The 15,895-nt window shown below is 46.2% G+C and overlaps 1 protein-coding gene across 2 annotated transcripts in view; it reads right to left on the bottom strand.

The window, feature by feature from the left end:
• The window catches only part of LOC121530938 (membrane-associated phosphatidylinositol transfer protein 2-like), a 104,085-nt gene extending 91,112 nt beyond the window's left edge, over positions 1-12,973 (bottom strand). For both annotated transcript variants that reach the window (XM_041836332.2, XM_041836331.2), the window contains exon 1: positions 12,374-12,973. The gene's annotated coding sequence lies outside the window, so the exon portion shown is untranslated. The remainder of the gene's footprint in view (positions 1-12,373) is intronic.
• Positions 12,974-15,895: the final 2,922 nt, after the last annotated feature.

Here is a 15,895-nt window from a genome sequence, read left to right as displayed (position 1 = left end):
CACACACATGCTTCTGCTCTTCCTGTTTGTTGCTTCCAGAAAGGAAATTACAAAAACATGAGCACACTGTTACAGGCAGAACCAAAACAAGAAAATATAAATGTTTGATGAGCTCCTGTAAGCACGCACGCACACACACACACACAGTGTTCTACAGGAGCACCATCGAGAGCATACTGTCGGGCTGCATGACAGCCTGGTACGGCAACTCCACCGCCGCTGACCGCAAGGCTCTACAGAGGGTGGTACGCTCAGCCCAAAGTACCATTGGGTGCACACTGCCTGCTCTCCAGAACACCTACAACACCAGGTGTCACAGGAAGGCCAAGAAGATCATCAGGGACCTCAGCCACCCGATCCACTGCCTGTTCTCCCCACTCCCATCACTCAGATGCGGGCAGTACAGGAGCATCATGGCAAAAGCTGTCAGACTGGCCAATAGCTTCTACCCCCAGACCATCAGGCTGCTGAATAGCCACCACCAGTCAGCTACCTGCCCGCCCTTTCATTTTACCCCCTCCTATCACACTCCTTGATTACTCAGAACGTGTTCTGTGTGTGTGTGTGTGTGTGTGTGTGATGATGTTTAAAATCAGATGGACGAATGTCTTAGAGATAGAACTAAACATATACAGTAGGTTAATTGTACACAAGGGGTTAAATTGGAGATCCTATATAGATGTCCACTACATTATCAAAAGTATGTGGACACCTGCTCGAACATCTCATTCCAAAATCATGATAATTAATATGGAGTTGGTCCCTCCTTTGCTCCTATAACAGCCTCCACTCTTCTGGGAAGGCTTTCCACTAGCTGTTGGAACATTGCTGCGGGGACTTGCTTCCATTCAGCCACAAGAACATTAGTCAGGTCAGGCACTGATGTTGGCCGATTAGGCCTGGCTCGCAGTCGGCATTCCAATTCATCACAAAGGTGTTCGATGGGGTTGAGGTCAGGGCTCTGTGCAGGCCAGTCAAGTTCTTCCACACCGATCTCGACAAACCATATTGTGCATGGGGGCGTTGTCATGCAGAAACAGGAAAGGGCCTTCCCCAAACTGTTGCTACAACGTTGGAAGCACAGAATAGTCTAGAATGTCATTGTATGCTGTAGCGTAAAGACATCCCGTCACTGGAACTAAGGGGCCTAGCCCGAACCATGAAAAAAACAGACCCAGACCATTATTCCTCCTCCACCAAACTTCACAGTTGGCACTATGCATTCGGGCAGGTAGCGTTCTCCTGGCATCCACCAAACCCAGATTCATATGTCGGACTGCCAGATGGTGAAGTGTGATTCACCACTTCAGAGAACACGTTTCCACTGCTCCAGAGTCCAATGGCGGCGAGCTTTACACCACCCCAGCCGATGCTTGGCATTACGCATGGTGATCGTAGGCTTGTGTGCGGCTGCTCGGCCAAGGAAACCCATTTCATGAAGCTTCCGACAAACAGTTCTTGTGCGGACGTTGCTTCCAGAAGACAGACAATTTTAACGTGCTTCAGCACTTCAGCCCTCGGCGGTCCCATTCTGTGAGCTTGTGTGGCCTACCACTTCGCGGCTGAGCCGTTGTTGTTCCCTAGACGCTTCCACTTCACAATAACAGCACTTACAGTTGACCAAGGCAGCTCTAGCAGGGCAGACATTTGACCAACGGACTTGTTGGAAAGGTGGCATCCTATGACCGTGCCACGTTGAAAGTCACTGAGCTCTTCAGTAAGGCCATTCAACGGCCAATGTTAGACTATGGAGATTGCATGGCGGTGCGCTCGATTTTATACACCTGTCAGCAACGGGTGTGGGTGAAATAACCAAATCCACTAATTTGAAGGGGTGTCCACATACTTTTGTACACTACCAGTCAAATGTTTGGACACACCTACTCATTCAAGGGTTTTTCTTTATTTTTACAATTTTTTACATTGTAGAATAATAGTGAATACATCAAAACTATGAAATAACACATATGGAATCATGTAGTAACCAAATAAGTGTTAAACAAATCCAAATATATTTTATAATTTGAGATTCTTCAAATAGCCACCCTTTGCCTTGATGACAGCTTTGCACACTCTTAGCATTCTCTCAACCAGCTTCACCTGGAGGCCAGGTCATTTGAGGCAGCCCTCCATCACTCTCCTTCTTAGTAAAATAGCCCTTACACAGCCTGGAGGTGTGTTGGGTCATTGTCTTGTTGAAAAACAAATGATAGTCCCGCTAAGCCCAAACCAGATGGGATGGCGTATCGCTGCAGAATGCTGTGGTAGCCATGCTGGTTAAGTGTGCCTTGAATTCTAAATAAATAACAGACAGTGTCACCAGCAAAGCACCCCCACACCATAATACCTCCTCCTCCATGCTTTACGGTGGGAACTACACATGCGGAGATAATCCGTTCACACACACTGCGTCTCACAAAGACATGGCGGTTGGAACCAAAAATCTCAAATTTGGAATCCAGACCAAAGGACACATTTCCACCGGTCTAATGTCCATTGCTCGTGTTTCTTGCCCCAAGCAGGTCTCTTCTTCTTATTGGTGTCCTTTAGTAGTGGTTTCTTTGCAGCAATTCGACCACGAAGGCCTGATTCACACAGTCCCCTCTGAACAGTTGATGTTGAGATGTGTCTGTGACTTGAACACTGTGAAGCATTTATTTGGGCTGCAATCTGAGGCCATATACCACAAACCCCCTAGGTGCCTTATTGCTATTATAAACTGGTTACCAATGTAATTAGAACAGTAAAAAGTACTTTTTTCTCATACCTGTGATATACCACGGCTTTCAGCCAATCAGCATTCAGGGCTCGAACCACCCAGTTTATAAATAGCTTTAGCGTGGACATATCACATTCTGACCTCCAATTAAATCATCATCAGAATGTACTAGAATGTTAAATATTGATTGCAGGAAACACAAAAGGTCTATCTTAACAGCAAAGTCTGGGCAACAGCAATACAACGGGGCATCAGGAGTGAAAGTAGCAGACACAGCAAAAGTAAAAACCATTTATTTAACCTACTGTGATTTTGATGAGGGCCTGAACAGAATGTGAATTTGTGATGACAGGACTTGGAAAGGTTTGAGTTTTAAAAGTTAAGACTGTCTCTGAGGGGTGTGGCTAACACTGCCTGGGGGACAAAGGATCCTAGCGCTACACATCTGTGTAGATCTACTGTGTGAGAAACAAGCTCAACAGGCTCAACAGACTTGGGCCAAACCCCAGTCTTAATGAAGGTAGGCTATGTGCAGAATGTAGTCTAGTGGGTTCCTCTACCTGGGCAAGATCCCGCTCTGGCACCTGACTTTGTCTATGTACAGCACAGCACACCAGAGCACACCAGGTTCCTGTCCTCTCCCCTGGCTGAGGATTGGCAGGCTGGAGCATAAGCGTTGTCACAGATAGAGAGAGGTGGGACAGACAGTGAGCAATCTGGTGTTCTGCCATAGCTCCATCACATAACACACTAATACCACAGCAGACACCACATGCAAGAGAGGAGGGGGTGAAGCCACTAAACCTCTGGGCAATTCCACAGAATTGCGCTGAGACTCATGTTTTTCTTTTAAAATATATGCCAAACAAAAACCATTGATTTCAAAGTTTAACAAACCATACAACTCCATGCACAAGGACTACTTTTAACAATTTACACTGAACATTTTACAAAAACATTTACTGGAAGAACTGCGCAGATGCAAAGTTTGGTAACAGAATTTCAGTCAATTCTCCCTCAATTTTTTATGTGACCACTTTTTCCAAAAACTCTGTTAAATATCTGCTCCTGTCATGAGCCCTCTCACTCCACTGGGTTACCACCTTAAGTTGTTTCCACTCTGCTCACCACTCTCTCTCTACTCAGCCTAACTAGCTCCACCTGTCCCTGCTCTGCTCGGCTCTAATTACTCTGCCAGCTGCGCTGCATTACCCACTAACCTCTCCCAGTATTTATAGCCCTGTCTTTCAGCTCTCCTGTGTCAGATCGTCTGCAAAGCTCACACCCGGAACCTGTTTGCTCGCGCTTCTGGCTCACCCTGGTTTTGTGACCCCCGGACCTGCCTGTTTTTTGGATACTCTTCTGCCTCAGGAGATCCAGACCTGCTTCTGCCATTACGACTCCTGACTACTCTTCAATCCCGGTAACTCTGACCAGCCTTCTGCCTTGCTACTACGTATTTTGGATTTCCCTTGAACTGTACTGCTGCCTGGTTTCATTCCGCCCTGTTGTGTCTGTGTCTCCCCCAGGACTTCTGGACCACCCACCACCGGCTTCATAGGACGCATCGCTGCCACTGGGGGGGGCACAGACCCAGCGCATTGGACGGGATCCCTGTTACCCCTGGAGCCTTCATTCACTCCCTACTTCCCTTTTCCCTTAAGTTTAATAAACTTTCTGGTGTGACGCAATTGTGGTCCTCTGGTCATCTGTCTGAATCGTGACAGTACGATCTGACCATTATGGACTCAGCGCACACTTCCCCCGACATGGAAACCGAAGAACCTGAGCAACCCACCGCCATGCTACGCCTGGAACACACTGAGAGAGAGCTAGGCCGCATGAGCGGCGACATCACCTCTCTGCTTCAGGCCGGCTACCAACAGCATCAGCAGTTCCAGCAGCACCAGCAGCAGTCCCAGCAGCAGCAACAACAACTCGCCATGATCATTCAACTCCTCACCAACCTGACCCCAGCCAGTCTGCCCACCAGCCCTGCCCCCGAGTTACCTGCCCCGGTCATTGCAGCCGCTGCTCGAACCCAAGATTGGAAACCCCGAGCGGTTCAACGGCGATTCTACCCAGGTCCGGCCATTCCTGACTAGCTGCCGACTTCAGTTCTCCTTGCAGCCAAGGACCTTCGCCACGGAGGGGGCTAAGGTTGGGTATGCCATCACTCACCTGACGGGCCGAGCTCGACTCTGGGGAGCAGCAGAGTTCGAACGTCAAACCCCCGCATGTGCAACCTTCGACCCGGTTTGCCGAGGAGATGCTGAAGGTGTTTGACCTGGATTCACCAACCGCAGAGGCGTCTCGTGAACTGTTCAGTATTCGACAAGGCAGACGTACAGTCGCAGACCATTCCATCGACTTCCGAACCCTGGCTAGACGAAGTTCTTGGAACACACCATCGTTGGTGGACGCGTTCTTCCATAGTTTGGCTGACTATATCAAGGACGAGTTGGTCTCCCATGAACTGCCTTCCACTCTTGATGAAGCCATCGCACTGACTGTCAGGATCGACAGAGGGATACAGACCCGTCGTCGTGAGAGGGGGCGCCAAGGTCCACCTACTACCGGCATTCGGAGAGATCCGACTGGGCTCCTGTCATCTACTGCCACTCACCCAGTTCAGCTTGATCAGTCTGAGCCTATGGAGATTGGGCGAGCCTCTCTCACTCCTGCAGAGCGCCAGCGACGCTTCACCTCAAACCTCTGCCTCTATTGTGGAGGTGATGGACATCGTGTGGTAACCTGCCCTTTAAAGGGCCGAAGCTCACCGGGCATAGGGGAGTCCGGTTGAGTTCAATGACCATCCAGTCCTCCGACCGCAAACCCCTGCTGCAAGTTCACCTCCGCCTCCCTGACTCAACTCACACCCTGGCTGCTCTGGTGGATTCTGGCGCCGAAGCCAACATAATGGACATCAAGCTGGCACGCCAACTGGGACTGGAGAACCTCCGTTTGACACCTCCTATTCCTGCCCGGGCACTGGACGGACACTTACTCGGATCGGTCACTCATGTCACGGCCCCGGTCTCGATGGGTCTGTCCGAAACCATCAAGAAACTATCCAGTTTCACCTGCTCCCCCTCTCCAGGCCAACCCCTCATCCTGGGTTACCCATGGCTCCGCCCGGCACAACCCTCAGCTCGACTGGGTGACCGGGGTGATCAGGGAGTGGGGAGAGGACTGCCACCGAACCTGCCTGCTTGCCGCCGCACTACCCCCTCGGCCAGTACCTACTAACTCCGCTCCTGACCCCTCCAAGGACCCTGTGTCGATTCTGCCAAGTCCCTGCATCGTTGCAGCTCTGACCTGGGCTGTTGAGGAACAGGTGCTGGAGGCTCTCCGTAACCAGCCAGGTTCCAGCACTTGCCCAGCTGACCGCCTTTTTGTCCCCGAAGACCTGAGGTCCCAGGTCGTTCAGTGGGGACATGACTCCCGCCTAGCTTGTCACCCTGGCTCCACCCGCACTTACAACCTGCTCGCCCAGAGGTTCTGGTGGCCCTCTCTGAGGAAGGATGTACGGGAATTCGTCCAAGCCTGCCCCATCTGCAACCAACACAAGTCGTCCTGCCAGCCCCCAGCCGGATTGCTGCAGCCCCTGCCTGTGCCCAGGAGTCCGCTGGTCCCTGCTGCGCCTTGTCCTCCTCCTCCACGGCTCGTCGATGGTGGTCTGGTTTACACCGTCCGCCGCCTGCTTCGGTCCAGACGGAGGGGTAGGGGTCTCCAGTACCTCATTGACTGGGAGGGCTATGGACCTGAGGAAAGGACCTGGGTGCCAGCTAGTCGGATTGTGGATAGGACTCTCATCACCGCTTTCCACCAACGGCATCCTGATCAACCTGCAATCCGTAGGGGCCGCCCCAGAGGGGTCTCTAACCGTCCTGCCCGCTCGGCTTCCTGTCCTGTGCCTGATCCTGTCTCGGGACCTGTCCCATCTCCCGACCACGGCCCTCCGGTTTCCTCCGAGGATGAGGACGTTCACTCGGACCGTTCGGAGGAGTTCTAGCCCTCCTCCGGCTCCCCTCCTCCCGCCCGGCGTGGTGTTGCTCTTGGGACTTCTGGGGCCGTCCCTTGGGGGGGGGGGGGGTTCTGTCATGAGCCCTCTCACTCCACTGGGTTACCACCTTAAGTTGTTTCCACTCTGCTCACCACTCTCTCTCTACTCAGCCTAACTAGCTCCACCTGTCCCTGCTCTGCTCGGCTCTAATTACTCTGCCAGCTGCGCTGCATTACCCACTAACCTCTCCCAGTATTTATAGCCCTGTCTTTCAGCTCTCCTGTGTCAGATCGTCTGCAAAGCTCACACCCGGAACCTGTTTGCTCGCGCTTCTGGCTCACCCTGGTTTTGTGACCCCGGACCTGCCTGTTTTTTGGATACTCTTCTGCCTCAGGAGATCCAGACCTGCTTCTGCCATTACGACTCCTGACTACTCTTCAATCCCGGTAACTCTGACCAGCCTTCTGCCTTGCTACTACGTATTTTGGATTTCCCTTGAACTGTACTGCTGCCTGGTTTCATTCCGCCCTGTTGTGTCTGTGTCTCCCCCCCCCCAGGACTTCTGGACCACCCACCACCGGCTTCATAGGACGCATCGCTGCCACTGGGGGGGGCACAGACCCAGCGCATTGGACGGGATCCCTGTTACCCCTGGAGCCTTCATTCACTCCCTACTTCCCTTTTCCCTTAAGTTTAATAAACTTTCTGGTGTGACGCAATTGTGGTCCTCTGGTCATCTGTCTGAATCGTGACAGCTCCGAATTAAGATTCAAAGATGTCTGGAGAAGACTGGGGTGTCAGCTATGACATGACACCTTGACTTTGAAAAAATCTGTTTTGGTTATTGAACTACAGTAAGTGAAGTGGATTTACACCCAGTAACATAATTTTCTTCATGGGTCCCTGATCTGTACTACACAGAAATACATAATTATGGATATGAATGTCATTCTCTTCATGGTGATATGTATCCTAAATACAAAAGGTAGAAATATGCAATATCCTCCTTTGCATATTTGGGTAGTACTTTTCTACACACTGGCTTTCCCGAGGTGCTGAAACCCTCTATTCTCAACCACTGAGAATGGGTGCATATCCGCAGCTATAAACCAAACACTATAAAAAATATAAACATAGCCTACCTATGGCTATTGGAATTCCTTCGGCCAGGTCAGAATCAGCTGCCAAGGGCTGCTTGAATGAAGAGGGGAGATGATGTTGTGTTGTTGTTTCCATCTTGCTCCGGTATACTGGGGTGACGTCGGCGTAAATGTTTCAACATATTTGAGGTGTTGGCAGCTCGTTGAGCATGGCGACATACTGTTAGGGTTTTATCCACAACTCTCCATCGCCGGTGTAGTCTACTGGGAAGCCAAAATGTTCGAAAACTGGAGATTTAAACGATGATGGAGGATCCTCCAATTCTGGTTTATCGACCCCATCACTCGCCATCGTACAGAACTAATTCCAGGCTGCACCTCAGAAAAGGACACACCCGTCGCTATGGGCGGGCCATAGGGGGCCGGGCCCGCCCCCAAAAATGCTTGTGTCCCCCCCCCCCACTTGAGGGAATTTATTATTAAATATATGTACTGTAGGCTAATAATAATTGTGCCCTGCCCTCCCATGCATTTCATATGCCCCCCTTAAGACTGAGGTCTGGCGACGGGTCTGGAAAAGGACAGTTTGAAATGCGCCAATTAAGATTTGGATTTTTGATTGCAACGTGCGCATAGACTCTAGTTGTTTTAACGGAATAGCCTGAATAGCCAGATTTACTCAAGATGCATACACCTACAACTCAGTGTAGGCATAGCCTATAGATCATAATAATAAATACACATTTATTTTGTAAATATTTTTTGTTATGTATTCATTCGGGTTCACAGTGTGGACCAAACTGAGGTCCCCGTAATGAACGGTTCGGTATGAATACGTGCACCGTTACACCCCTACAATCAAGTGAGAGTGAGGAGTTTCCCTGGGTCAGTGGGTATTAGTGGTTATCCTGACGGCTATAATAGATCTTCTTCACCTCAAGTTCTCCCCCCTTAAAGCAAAGATTCACCCATTTATGTTATATCATTTTGGGGCATCTCTGAGTGATGTTCCATCGATTCCCGGGGTCATTTCATGTTTCGATGCATATCTGAGCTCTTGCCGTTCACGCTGGGCAGAAATACAGCGGGTATGACGCAAAATACATCACATAATGCAAAACACATCATACTGGCTGTATTTCTGTATTTTGAAAGTTCTTTATCATGATTGCTGACTTGCAAAACATTGTGGGACTGTATCAACGGTGGACTAATGAAACAAATAACAAAAGATAGTTTGAGTGGAATTTTTATTTTATTATCATCAGACACCACTCCAGGGGTTGGGGAACACACAGTCATCTCAGCCTCATGACACACGGAAACATTTGTGAGAGAGTGAGAAAATACCCAGTGACTCATTTTCCTTTTCACACTTTATGCTGTTATAAATCAATTTATCTGACGTGTGTTTTGAACAGGGAGCGCAAACATAACAATCTGCAGCGTATAATGAAGCTGACCGTGTGTCAGAAGTATCTGTACATACAGTAGTAGTCAAAAGTTTGGACACACCTACTCATTCCAGGGTTCTTCTTTATTTTTATTATTTTCTACATTGTAGAATAATAGTGAAGACATCAAAACTATGAAATAACACATATGGAACCATGTAGTAACCAAAAAAGTGTTAAACAAATCAAAACATATTTGAGATTCTTCAAAGTAGCCACCCTTTGCCTTGATGACAACTTTGCACACTCTTGGCATTCTCTCAACCAGCTTCATGATGTAGTCACCTGGAATGCATTTACATTTTTTCAGAGTAAAAATAACAGACATCTCAAAATCAACTGTTCAGAGGAGACTGCGTGAATCAGGCCTTCATGGTCAATTTGCTGCAAAGAAACCACTACTAAATGACACCAATAAGAAGAAGAGACCTGCTTGGGCCAAGAAACAAGAGCAATGGACATTAGACCAGTGGACATCTGTCCTTTGGTCTGATGAGTCCAAATTTGAGATTTTTGGTTCCAACCGCTGTGTCTTTGTGAGATGCAGAGTAGGTGAACGGATTATCTCTGCATGTGTGGTTCCCACCGTGAATCATGGAGGAGGTGTGATGGTGCTTTGCTGGTGACACCGTCAGTGATTTATTTAGAATTCAAGGCACACTTAACCAGCGTGGCTACCACAGCATTCTGCAGTGACGTAAAGTATTTAAGTAAAAATACTTTAAAGTACTACTTAAGTAGTTTTTTGTGGTATCTGTACTTTACTTTACTATTTTTGACAACTTTTACTTCACTACATTCCTAAGGAACATTATGTACGCTTTACTCCATACATTTTCCCTGACACCCAAAAGTACTCGTTACATTTTTAATGCTTAGCAGGACAGAAATTGTCAAATTCACTCACTTATCAAGAGAACACCCCTGGTCATCTCTACTGCCTCTGATTTGACGGACTCACTAAACACAAATCCTTTGTTTCTGAATGATGTCTGAGTGATGGAGTGTGCCCCTGGCTATCCGTAAATGTAAAAATTTTTACATCTGGGTGTGCACTGGGGAAATAATGGCAAAGACATGCCACTAATTCAATTCATACAGCAAAAATGTACAGAATCTTTATTTCAAGTCTCCGATTGCATTTGGCTTTGTTGTCAGTCTCTTTAGGGATACTGAATTGTAAAAATGCTTGTAAATCAGGATACAAAACAAGATCCCACAAGCCCAGCATGGAGGATAACTGATCTGTGCAAAGATCCTGTGCACATGACGAAATACACGTCAACACCTACAGAGTCATCTCAAAATAACAACTTGCCACTTAAGAATCGAGTGCAGCCTGTCGTCCATGTTTGGAAGGCAGGAATTCCACTGTTTACTACTTCCTAAAAATAAAAAGCTGTGTCATAACAGTTTCCTCACATCCCCTCAAAGTAGCCTATGCACTTTTAATCCCTTTATCTATTTCTGGCAGTAGACGTGTAATGTTGATGTTATTGTGTGTGAGGAGGACGTCAGTTCTATCAGTGTGTTGATGGTGTGTGGCTGGAGTGATGCCATGTTGTCCTTTACACAGGCCTGGAGGGGGAGGCACCACATGTCTCCACAACCTGCTACAGTAGGGGGGGTTCAGCTACTTTGTCAACCAAATAATTAAAGGGAAACCTGCGCCTTTTGGCCCGACAATCATACATTTGCAGAAAGAATGTGCATATTTTCAGTACAGTGCCACTGGGAGAGAGGGCAACCTTGGGTAGGGTGCCGTGGTAGCGCGGCCGCCCTACAGAACAGTGGCACTGCGTCAGGGCTGCCCTTCAGTGCAGAACCACCATCTGGGCAGCAGAGGCCACAGCCCCCTGTCAGCACTGGAGAGTGAGTCACCCTGGCCTCAATTACTGTAGACTGGGGAGCGCACCTCACCATGGAAGCCCACAGAACCTAACCAAACTGACTACATTAAGAGACATGGTCAGGAATTCACATATTATGCGGCATTGATGGACAGACAGCACACTATCTCTCTTCAGTTTGACAGTCAAATCAAGTGGAACAAACGTGCAGGTTATGCTGCAGTCAGAGCTTATTAATTCCAATTATTAAAAGACTGACAAGAGACCATTACAAAACCTGGATGAAAAACACAAGATCATTCCAAGAGGCTACCATATATAACTGTTCCAATCAATATCATTATTACCCTGTTATAACAACAAGCACAGTTCAGTTACAAACCTTGTGGGAAAATACATCATGTGAAAATAGAAGATGACAAACTATGAACACAGCGACCCAGATGGGCCTCGGTGTCAGGAGATAACTGACTAATATTTACAACCTAAAATATAGAATGACAACACAAAGGGCAACCTGCTAATGCTCTCAATATTATAGAGATAAGCATGGGTTGGGCTAAGGTATGCACTTGCATGATGAATCAGTACTGAATCCGTAGCTGCAGATTCTCAAGAAAGGTACAGTGGAAAGGTACAGTATGTTGCAACATGTTACACAATCTTCAGATTTATAACAAGTGACTGGCTGAGGCAACAATGTAAAAGTTAACCAAACAGGCTCATTTTTAAATCACTCAATGGCAAAAAGTATTCCCCAATAACCAGACATAGGGAACAGTTTGAAGTGTTATAATGCATCTCTTTTCAACAGCATTCAACAAATCCAGAGATGTTGATTAGCTCTCCCGTGCATTAATTGATCTCTTCCGTGTGCTGATGAAGAGATTGTTGATGGTGGTAACAATGTAAGTCAAGGGAATCAAGCATGATGCTTCTGCATCGAATCATTCACCTACTAACGTTACTAGACAGACATCTCTGATCGTGAGCTATTGAGAGCATAGTGAACATTTCATATGCAATTGGATTTTGAATTGCTGCTGTCTGTGGAGGAAAGGATTTAAATTGTTCCGAGGTTTTCACTGTGACCCAAAGTAAACCCACCATCTTTACACAAGTCAGTTACCTAGCAACATCGCGGCATGGTAATCACAAATTGATGGCTTGCAATGCTCATCACATACTCTACATAAAAAGGATGCGCACCTGTTCGCTGAAATAGAATACTGTCTAGGACTCACCCAAAATCAAAGTTAATTGTCCGTTCCCTCTTTTGGTCACGAGCGCGTTCTGATTCCTCTGTAGGCTACTCAGCGGACATAGAAAATAAAAGGTGGCATCACATGCCAGCTTGAAATGTTACAATGTAGCCCAAAATTAATTGAGTCGGTTTCCTTTCCGTTGTCTTGAGGCCGTTTGATAGTTGAACGACTTCATGTAAAACAGGAATTAGGGACAGCCTCAGGTCATCATCTGTTTCGAGCTGCATCAGAGTCCTCACATGTCCTTGACCAAATAACTACGTTGGCCCTAAACTGTTTGGTACTACTTAAACCGATAAAAAGCAGGAGTCAAGTTATGACAACTGACGGAAAAGCCATGTAGGCTACTAAAACGTACTTGTATCCAGTAGTAATTCACACACGAGTTGCCTTCATCACTTCAGTTACCGCTCAAGCGAATGAGACGCTCTGGATTCAAACACCGGTAAAAGCAAAATCCGTATAACCTCTTGAATCAAGAGTATAGCGAAAATATGATGAAGATCCTCGCAATCCTGAGCTTCAGATAGTTGCCTCTAGTCTTGTTCGCTGCATATGTGAACGTGAACCACAGCTATGAATTTGCTTCCCTCTCGCGCTCAGGCCAAATGGAATGCGCCCCCTGTTGGCCAATCGCTCGTGCAGATTACCCATTTCCGCAACCGGAAATAAATTACCTCTGGTTCGTGTAGCCATCCCTAGGGGAAAATTAATGGGGAAAGAATAGGGTTTTAGGATAAACGCCGAAAATAAGGTCTGAGATTAACACAGGCTTAGAAGATCCTATACATTTTGATATATGAGACAATATCAGTCAGTTAACATGACCTTTATGAATTAGGAAGCCTTTATGTTCTTTTTTATTACATAAATGCTTCAAAATTTACAAAAAATGAAGTTAGCTGATGAAGATGATCTCATAGAAGAACATCTCCTAAGCCTGTGTTTACCACAGACCTTATTTTCGGCGTTTATCCAAAAACGCCATTAATTTCCCAATAGGCTTTGTCCAAAGAACCATGGCGGAGTTAGTGCCTACAAAAAGATGCCATTACTATTTCTCTCTATATGATGCATTCTTATGAAAAGATCAAATTATGTAAAGGAACAATTTAGGTCGTGCATATGACAGTGATATAAGGCTTAACATTACATTCAAAGACACAGTATGAGTCATAATACCCATAAAACGTAGAGGACAAACAAGGAAATGGTTCCAAACGTTTTTCCACCATTCATTTTAGAAACACTTAAAATAAGGGCTGTGTTTTGTGTAGGCTTACTCTGGCGTGATGTTTTGATAACCGTGTAAATCTCTCTAGGACAAGGTGACTTTTATCAATATATTCACCTGTATTTATCCCCCAAAAAAAAAAAAAATACAAAAAATGAAATGCTAATTAGCTGCTAATGTGGCTATCATAAAGAACTACAAATGCCATGATGATCTGGACGAGACTGCCGAATCGAGGCAAAGATAAGAATCTCTGGATTAACTATCTAATGTTAGCTAAATGTAGTAATGAATAAATAGGCTACATTTCTTTAAATGGACAATTCTGTAAACTGTCTTGTGTAAGTTTTAAATCTCAGCTAGATATGACATGCAGGAGCTTGCAGGGATTTGTAGTTTTGCATGATGTCTACTTTGATGCTAATTAGCATTTTCGAATCTGATAGTAAATAGAGCCGAATATACTGATAAAAGTCACCTTGTCCTAGAGAGATTTAAACGGTTATCAAAACATCACGCCAGAGTAAGCCTACACAAAACACAGCCCTTATTTTAAGTGTTTCTAAAATGAATGGTAAAAAAACGATTGCAACCATTTCCTTGTTTGTCCTCTAGGTTTTATGGGTATTATGACTCATACTATGGTACTCTATACCTGTCACCCTAGACCCACTTCAAATCCCTGCAAGCTCCTGCACGTCATCTCTATCTGATACCTTTGCTAACAGGTATTGTGTCAATTTAAAACTTACACAAGACAGTTCACAGAATTGTACATTTAAAGAAATGTAGCCTATTTATTCATTTTTTCTCAGAACAAGTGTCACGATCGTTTACGGACGAGAAGGACCAAGGCGCAGCGTGATATGCATTCATATTTATTAACGACAAAACAACAAACGAAACGTGAAGTCCAAGGTAGCATACAAACAACATACCTTACACGGAACAAGATCCCACAACTGACTGGTGCCAAAAGGCTGCCTAAGTATGGTCCCCAATCAGAGACAACGAGCTACAGCTGCCTCTGATTGGGAACCAAACCGGCCAACATAGATCTACACATAATAGATATTCACCATAGAAATAAACACAACACAGAAACTACACACCCTGGCTCAACATTTAAGAGTCCCCAGAGCCAGGGCGTGACAACAAGAATAGACTGACTACCTGGCGCTGTCGAAGATGGCGGCCTCGCGACTAGCTCTTAGGAAACTTTGCAGTATTTTGTTTTTTTATGTATTATTTTTTACATTATTAGCTCAGAAAGTGTTTTGTATCATTACATACAGCCGGGGAAAACTATTGGATATCAGAGCGACGGTAACTCACCAGCATTACGACCAGGGATACGACTTTCCCGAAGCAGATCCTTTGTTTGCTCTCCCCAGGGCAACTGAACTGATTCCAGCGGCTGACCCAAAACATCGCCGGCGGAGGAGAGGCACTCGGAGTGGCCTGTTGGTTCGACTTACGAGGCGCGCACACCACCCACCGCTTCCAAGTATACTACTCCCTAATGTTCAGTCTTTGGTTAACAAGATCGACGAACTCCAGGCAAGGATTTCCTTCCAGAGAGACATCAAGGCCTGTAACATACATTGTTTCACGGAAACATGGCTCTCTTGGGATATTCTGTCGAAATCGGTCCAGCACGATGGGTTCTCAGTTCATCGCGCAGACAGGAATAAATATCTCTACGGGAAGCAGAAGGGCGGAGGTGTGTGTTTCATGATTAACGACTCATGGTGTAATTGTAGTAACATACAGGTACTCGAGTCCTTTTGTTCACCCGACCTAGAATATCTCACAATCAAATGCCAACCGTATTATCTCCCAAGATAATTTTATTTGGTTATAGTCACGGCCTTGTACATCGCCCCTCAAGCCGATACCACGACGGCCCTCAAAGAACTTCACTGGACTTTATACAAACTGGAAACCACATATCCTGAGGCTGCATTTCAAATCAAATCAAATCAAATTGTATTTGCCACATGCGCCGAATACAACAGGTGTAGACATTATAGTGAAATGCTTACTTACAAGCCCTTAACCAACAATGCATTTTTTAAATATTGTATTTTTTAAAGTGTTGAGTAAAAAAATAAAATAATAATAATTAAAGAGCAGCAGTAAAATAAAATAACAGTAGGGAGGCTATATACAGGGGGCTACCGGTGTAGAGTCAATGTGCGGGGGCACCGGCTAGTCAAGGTAATTGAGGTAATATGTACATGTGGGTAGAGTTAAAGTGACTATGC

The sequence above is a fragment of the Coregonus clupeaformis genome, chromosome 18 (assembly GCF_020615455.1).
Source record: "Coregonus clupeaformis isolate EN_2021a chromosome 18, ASM2061545v1, whole genome shotgun sequence".
In the NCBI taxonomy this organism is placed as follows: Eukaryota; Metazoa; Chordata; class Actinopteri; order Salmoniformes; family Salmonidae; genus Coregonus; species Coregonus clupeaformis.
This window is presented reverse-complemented; position numbering and strand designations above follow the sequence as displayed.